This window comes from Mus caroli, unplaced genomic scaffold (assembly GCF_978045245.1).
Source record: "Mus caroli unplaced genomic scaffold, Mus_caroli_1 scaffold_4, whole genome shotgun sequence".
Taxonomy (NCBI): domain Eukaryota; kingdom Metazoa; phylum Chordata; class Mammalia; order Rodentia; family Muridae; genus Mus; species Mus caroli.
The window spans coordinates 4,981,956-4,988,549 of record NW_028227259.1 but is presented as its reverse complement, the minus strand read 5'-3'; positions in this window follow the sequence as shown (position 1 = coordinate 4,988,549).

The window sequence follows — 6,594 nt, the reverse complement described above, 5'->3', positions numbered from 1 at the left end:
CTCTGAGCTGACCTTGGGCAGGAACTCCACAGCCAGTCCCACAACATCCAGAAGAAGCTCCACTCCCAGGTGCTCTAACATAACCAGGACCACAGCATCCCAGTATCCCAGGATCCTAGGATCCCAGGATCTTGGTCACACCAGGATCTCAGCTTCCCAGAGACAACTTGACTCTGAGGAGCTCTGACACACCCATGATCTCAGGATCCCGGGATGCCAGAATCACAGGATCACAGAGACAGCTGAACTCTGAGGATTTCTGACACAACAAGGATCACAGGAAGGACAGGCTCCAGTCAGATATAGGGAGGGTAGGTAGCACTAGAAATAATCAGATGGTGTGAGGCAAGCATAAGAATATAAGCAACAGAAACCAAGGCTACTTAGCATCACCATAATACAATTCTCCCATCACAGCAAGTCTTGAATATACTATCACACCAGAAAAGCAAGATTCTGATCTAAAATCACTTCTTATGAAGGTGATAGAGGACTTTAAGATGGACATAAATAACTCCCTTAAAGAAATACAAGAGAACACAGGCAAACAGCTAGACACCCTTAAAGAGGAAACACAAAAATCCCTTAAAGAATTACAGGAAAAAAACAATCAAACAGGCAAGGGAAATGAACAAAACTATCAAAGATCTAAAAATGGAAATGGAAACAATAAAGAAATCACAAAGGGAGACAACCCTGGAGTTTGAAAATCTAGGAAAGAGATCAGGAGTCATAGATGCAAGCATCACCAACAGAATAAAAGGGATAGAAGAGAGAATCTCAGGTTCAGAAGATACCAGAGAAAACATTGACACAACAATCAAAGAAAGTGCAAAAATGCAAAAAGGTCCTCACTCAAAACATTCAGGAAATCCAGACACAATGAGAAGATCACCTAAGGTTAATATGTATAAAAGAGATAGAAGATTCCAAACTTAAAGGGGCAGTAAATATCTTCAAGAAAATTATAGAAGAAAACTTCCCTAACCTAAAGAAAGAGATGTCCATGAACATACAAGAAGCCTAAGAACTCCCAATATACTGGACCAGAAAATAAATTCCTCCTGTCACATAATAATCAAAACACCAAATATATTAAACAAAGAAAGAATATTAAAAGCAGTAAGGAAAAATGTCAAGTAACATATAAAGGCATACTTATTACACCAGATGTCTTACCAGAGACTATGAAAGCTAGAAGATCCGGGGAAGATGTCATACAGACACTAAGAGAACACAAATGCCAGCCCAGGCTACTATACCCAGCAAAACTCTAAATTGCCATAGTCAGAGAAAACAAGATATTCCATGACAAATCTAAATTTACACAATATATTTCCATAAATCCAGACCTGCAAAGGATAAGAGACGGAAAACAACAACACAAGGAGGGAAACTATGCCCTAGCAAAAGCAAGAAGGTAATCTTTCAACAAACCCAAAAGAAGATAGCCACAAAAACATAATTCCACCTACAACAACAAAAATAACAGGAAGTAACAATCACTTTCCTTTAAAATCTCTTAACATCAATGGACTCAGCTACCCAAAAAAGAAATATACTAACAGACTGGATACATAAACAAGACCCAGTATTTTGCTGCTTACAAGAAATACACCTCGGTGACAAAGACAGACACTACCTCAGAGTAAAAGGCTGGAAAACAATTTTCCAAGCAAATGGTCTGAAGAAACAAGCTGGAGTAGCCATTCTAATATCTAATAAAATCAATTTTATACCAAAAGTTATCAAAAAGAATAAGGAAGTACACTTTATACTCATCAAAGGAAAAATCTACCAAGAACAACTGTCAATTCTGAACATCTATGCTCCTAATGCTAGGGCACCCACATTCATAAAAGAAACTTTAATGAATCTCAAAGCACACATTGCACCAGAGAGAGTAATAGTGGGAGACTTCAACACCAATGCTCAGGAATAGAAACACAAACTATACACAGACACAGTGAAACTACAGAAGTTATGAACCAAATGGTTCTAATAGATATAGAACATTTCGTCCTAAAGCAAAAGAATATACCTTCTTCTCAACAACTCACGGTACATTCTCCAAATCTGACCATATAATTGGTCACAAAACAGACTTCAACAGATACAAGAAGATTGAATTCATCCTATGCACCCTATCAGATCACCACAGACTGATGCTGGTCTTAAATACCAACAAAAACAACAGAAAGCACACATACACATGGAAACTGATCAATGCTCTACTCAATAATAAGTTGGTCAAGGAAGAAATAAAGTATTAAAGGTTTTGTTTTTTGTTTTGTTTTGTTTTTTTAGAAATTAATAAAAATGAAGACACATTATACCAAAACTTATGGGACACAATGAAAAGAAGTTGTAAGTGGAAAACCTACGATCTAAGTGCCTTCAAAAAAGAAAGTGAAGAGAGCTTAAACTAGCAGCTTGACATCACACCTGAAAAGCTCTAGAACAAAAAGAAACAAATACACCCAAAAGGAGTAGAAGGCAGGAAATAATCAAACTCAGGGCTTAAATCAACCAAATAGAAACAAAAAGGACTATACAAAGAATCAACAAAACCAGCAGCTGGTTCTTTGAGAAAGTCAACAAGATAGATAAACCCTTCGCCAGACTAACCAGAGGACACAGAGACAGTGTCCTAATTAATAAAATCAGAAATGAAAAGACATAACAATGAAATATATATTAAAATAATTATTCTGTTTGTTGAATATTAACAGTTCAAAATATTAAAATCATGCTCTACAAACATCATAGGAATATTATTGGTATTTTTTCTCACTGTGCTTTAAATTGCTTTTTCTTAATGTTTAACCTCAAAGAGTTTTTGCTATTTTGAAATTTTAAAAATATACTTACTGATAAAATAATTTCTCTCCTAGAAACACTGATAATCTTTTTTAGTAAACTAATTGTTACCCAATGTACACAGTTATATAGCGCATTTTAAATACTTTCTCACTATGTCAGGTGATATTATATAAGGGCTTTTGAACATATTTCATAATGATTCATATTTAATATTTTATGCTCTTTTACTTTGCTTAATTCTCAAAGAATATTTTTTATGTTTTAAAACAATTCAGTATTCAAAATTAGATACAGGTTCCTCAGTTATTGATAGTATTAAATATTCATTAATGATATTTATAGGGTATGAAAGGATTTGAATATAAAAGTTGAACTATTTTTATCTATTATTTAATTCTCAAAATACTCAATATTATTAATATGTTTAATGTATAAAATTCATTTAAATAATAAAAAATTAAAAAAAAACAAAAAACCATAAGTAGCAAAGATAATAATGTAAGTCTTTTATACTTAATTAAGTGCTTTTTATGTGGTAAGTAATTACTGAAACTTTATTAAGAAACACTGATGTAACAGAATATATATTGTATGCAATTCTACTCATGTCAGGGTAAACACATGCATTAGTGTGTACAAGGCAGAGCCCAAGTGATAGACTTTTATTACTTTCTACTTTGTTTCCTTTAGCCTTCACCTTTGCAATATTCAAATAGTCAATATTTCCAGCCAGGAGAAAGCTCTCTTGTCCAAACATCCAGCGATTGTATGGAGTCAGTCATGGTCTCGTTGATGAAGGACACAGTACAGCCACACCTCTTCAGAGAGTTCAGTGGTTCATTTTGTAGAGAAGCTTGAAGTCTATCCACGTAGTCCCTTAGTGCAAACCGGCCCCCAGCGAAGGCTAATTGATGACAATCATTCATCCTTCAAAGACTCTAGCTAGCTATTGAGTTTATATTCACACCTAGGAACTGCTGTTCCTTATTTTTCTCAGTCAGTCTATCAGGAGAGTTCTTTCAGAATTGTTCATAATTTTTCATCCAAATCCCAGATGAAACCAGTGTTTAGATGATCAAGTTATTTTGAGCTTTCATAGGTAGGCTATATTTCCTGACGATCATTAGTATTACCTAAGAGACCTTGAATTTTTTCCCTGGTATCAAATTTCAAATAATAGAAATGACATTTTTTTCAAAGACCTGTGGGTCTTAAAAATTGACTTGGTTTGCTTTATGGATAATTCCTAAGTATAATAGATGTGGGTAAATGGCACCGCCAGTTGTGATCTGATTTATAATGGTGCATGAAACCTTGCATTCATATAAATATATGAACTTCTTAAGTGACCATTAATAAAATAAAGAATGGAGCTTCTCTTTTTAAGACAGCCAAACAAATGATATTTTTGGGCAAAATCTAACAAGACAATTGTAAAAACAATACATTGTAAAATGTATTAACAGGGTTCTAGATAGTGTGTGTATGTGTGTGTGTGTGTGCATTTCCTGCTGATTTTTTTTTTCTTTTTCTTATTTGATCTTAAAGGTGTTCAATGGCTTTAAGATCTAGATTTCAAACTCGAAGTTCATTCTCCTAATTAGATCACTCGGTTTCCATTGCAGACATGTGGTCTTTTCTCCTTATGTCTCTTTTACAAGGTGCAGTTAAGATGATGGCACCAAGAACCCCAGATGCTAGACAGGAAGCTTCAGTGTTTGTTGTTTTTACTCCTGGGTATCCAACTTGCAACTACATGATCCCCATTTTATTCTTTTAGGAAAAGATGGTGACTTAAATTCAAGACATTCAAGACCCTCTCCAATGAAGGTTTCAACTTGTAAAAATGGAAATTCAGTAGAAAAGAGAGAGTCTGCATTGAATATGCTACTACTAAAAAACAATCATATAGTGAAGTATTTCCAAAGTTCACTTGAGTTGGCATATGTACTGTACTACTGCTGTGGTAGAGGCCGCATCTTAAACTGGCAGAATTTAGTATCTGTACAATCACCCCTATGGTTTTGTTTCTGTTGACATACAAAATGCAAGACTTAAGGGGATTTCAAGGCTAGAACTGAGGTCCCAGAAATCCTCTGAGACCAAACAATATAAGCATCGATTGTATATTCTGCAAAGATACCCTCCACCCCTGAATGAGGTCATTCAGTGAAATCTTATTGAAACTCCAGGTTGTTGAAGATGCCAGGACTATGGGATGGTCTCAGAGAAATTCTGCAGGCATGGAGTCAATCCACAAGCACAAAGGACCAACATATGCTGCAATTGGTAATGGAGGGGGTGGGGCTAAGCAGGGCTATCAGAACACCATTATTCATTTCTTCCTGTCTGGAAACAATGGAACCAGCCTTCTCCTCCTATTTCTGCCAAGCATTCCCCCACTGTCCCCTTAAACAGTGAGATAACTAAATTCTTCCTTCTTGAAGTTACTTTTTACTGGGAATTTTGTCATAACAATGAACAAATTTATACAACAACTTAGGAATTAATAGTGAGCCTTTCTTTAAACATTCTTACACCTTGTAATATCTACCAGTCTCGTTTCTCTTTTTACAGAGAAATAAAATAAAAATATACAGAGAAGGTGCAAGCTGTACATTTATTTGTTTGTTTCTTAATTCTTGATGTAAAGGATATAGAAACCACAAAAAAAAATTAAGGGACAATTCTGAGAAATAGAGACAATTTCAAGTTAAATCACAAATTGATTGCTCCATGCATTGGTTTAAAATTTTAATAGCTTTGAAGTGGTACTACATGTTGTGTGACATGAAAGCAAGGAGTCTAGCATTCAAAGCACCTAGATTATGGGTCACTGTGGTACCTTGGTTTGTTGTGGGTCCCGGTTTCTATCTCTTTGCTGGCGGTGTCTGAGCACCACTAATTCTGGCTCAGAAAGGAGAGGGCAAAGTCCACAGCAGCCTGTGTTTTCCTTGGGGGCACCAGATGTCACTACATGCCAGACCAGATGGGGAAAGAGTGATCTGGGACAAATACAAGGTTTCCTCTTGAGGTGCCCAAAAGCAGCTGGTACACCGACCATGAGAGGAAGCCAGGAACAGGGGTCCATGATCAATGTTTTCCATTGGGGCAGGGCATCTACACACCAGGCAGGAAGAAGAGAACAGACCCTGAGAAGAGCATGATGCTGTCTATTGGGAGTTAGTCCCAAGGGTTGGAGGGGCAGGGAAAGGAAAAGGTCTCCTTTGAGAGTCTTAGTGTTGGGCCCTTTGAGGAGAAGGCCTTCCCTGTGGCTCACTCTAGTGAAACAGTTCACCAAGAATATCTTAGTTTCTTTATATTTCTTTATTGGGAGTGGATATGAACATATACACTTTATTTTGGGTGAACCAGAGTTTGTATACTTTTGGTAGGAAGGGTGTGAGAATATCCAGGAAGGTCAGGTCATTAGCTGAAGGCTAAGGCTATTTAGATACATCATTAGCATGGAGAAGGGCTCTACATGCTGTGCTGTGTGACTGAATGCTAGTGGTCCACTCAGTTGATGGTCGTGGTTGTGTTCTAGAACAGGCACTGGAGGCTGGGAGGAGGCAGCCCCACTCCTACCACTTCACACCTTTGAGATTCTCAGGGTTTGAGCATGCCCACGCCACCAATTCTTATGCCTGGTAGCATGGTCTCATGTGCCCTACAGATGATATCTTTTCTTCTCTCTGACTTAAGGACCCTATATTCTTATGCTTTCATATTTTGGGTGATTTTCTATCTTTTAAGCTCATGCTTTTCTTT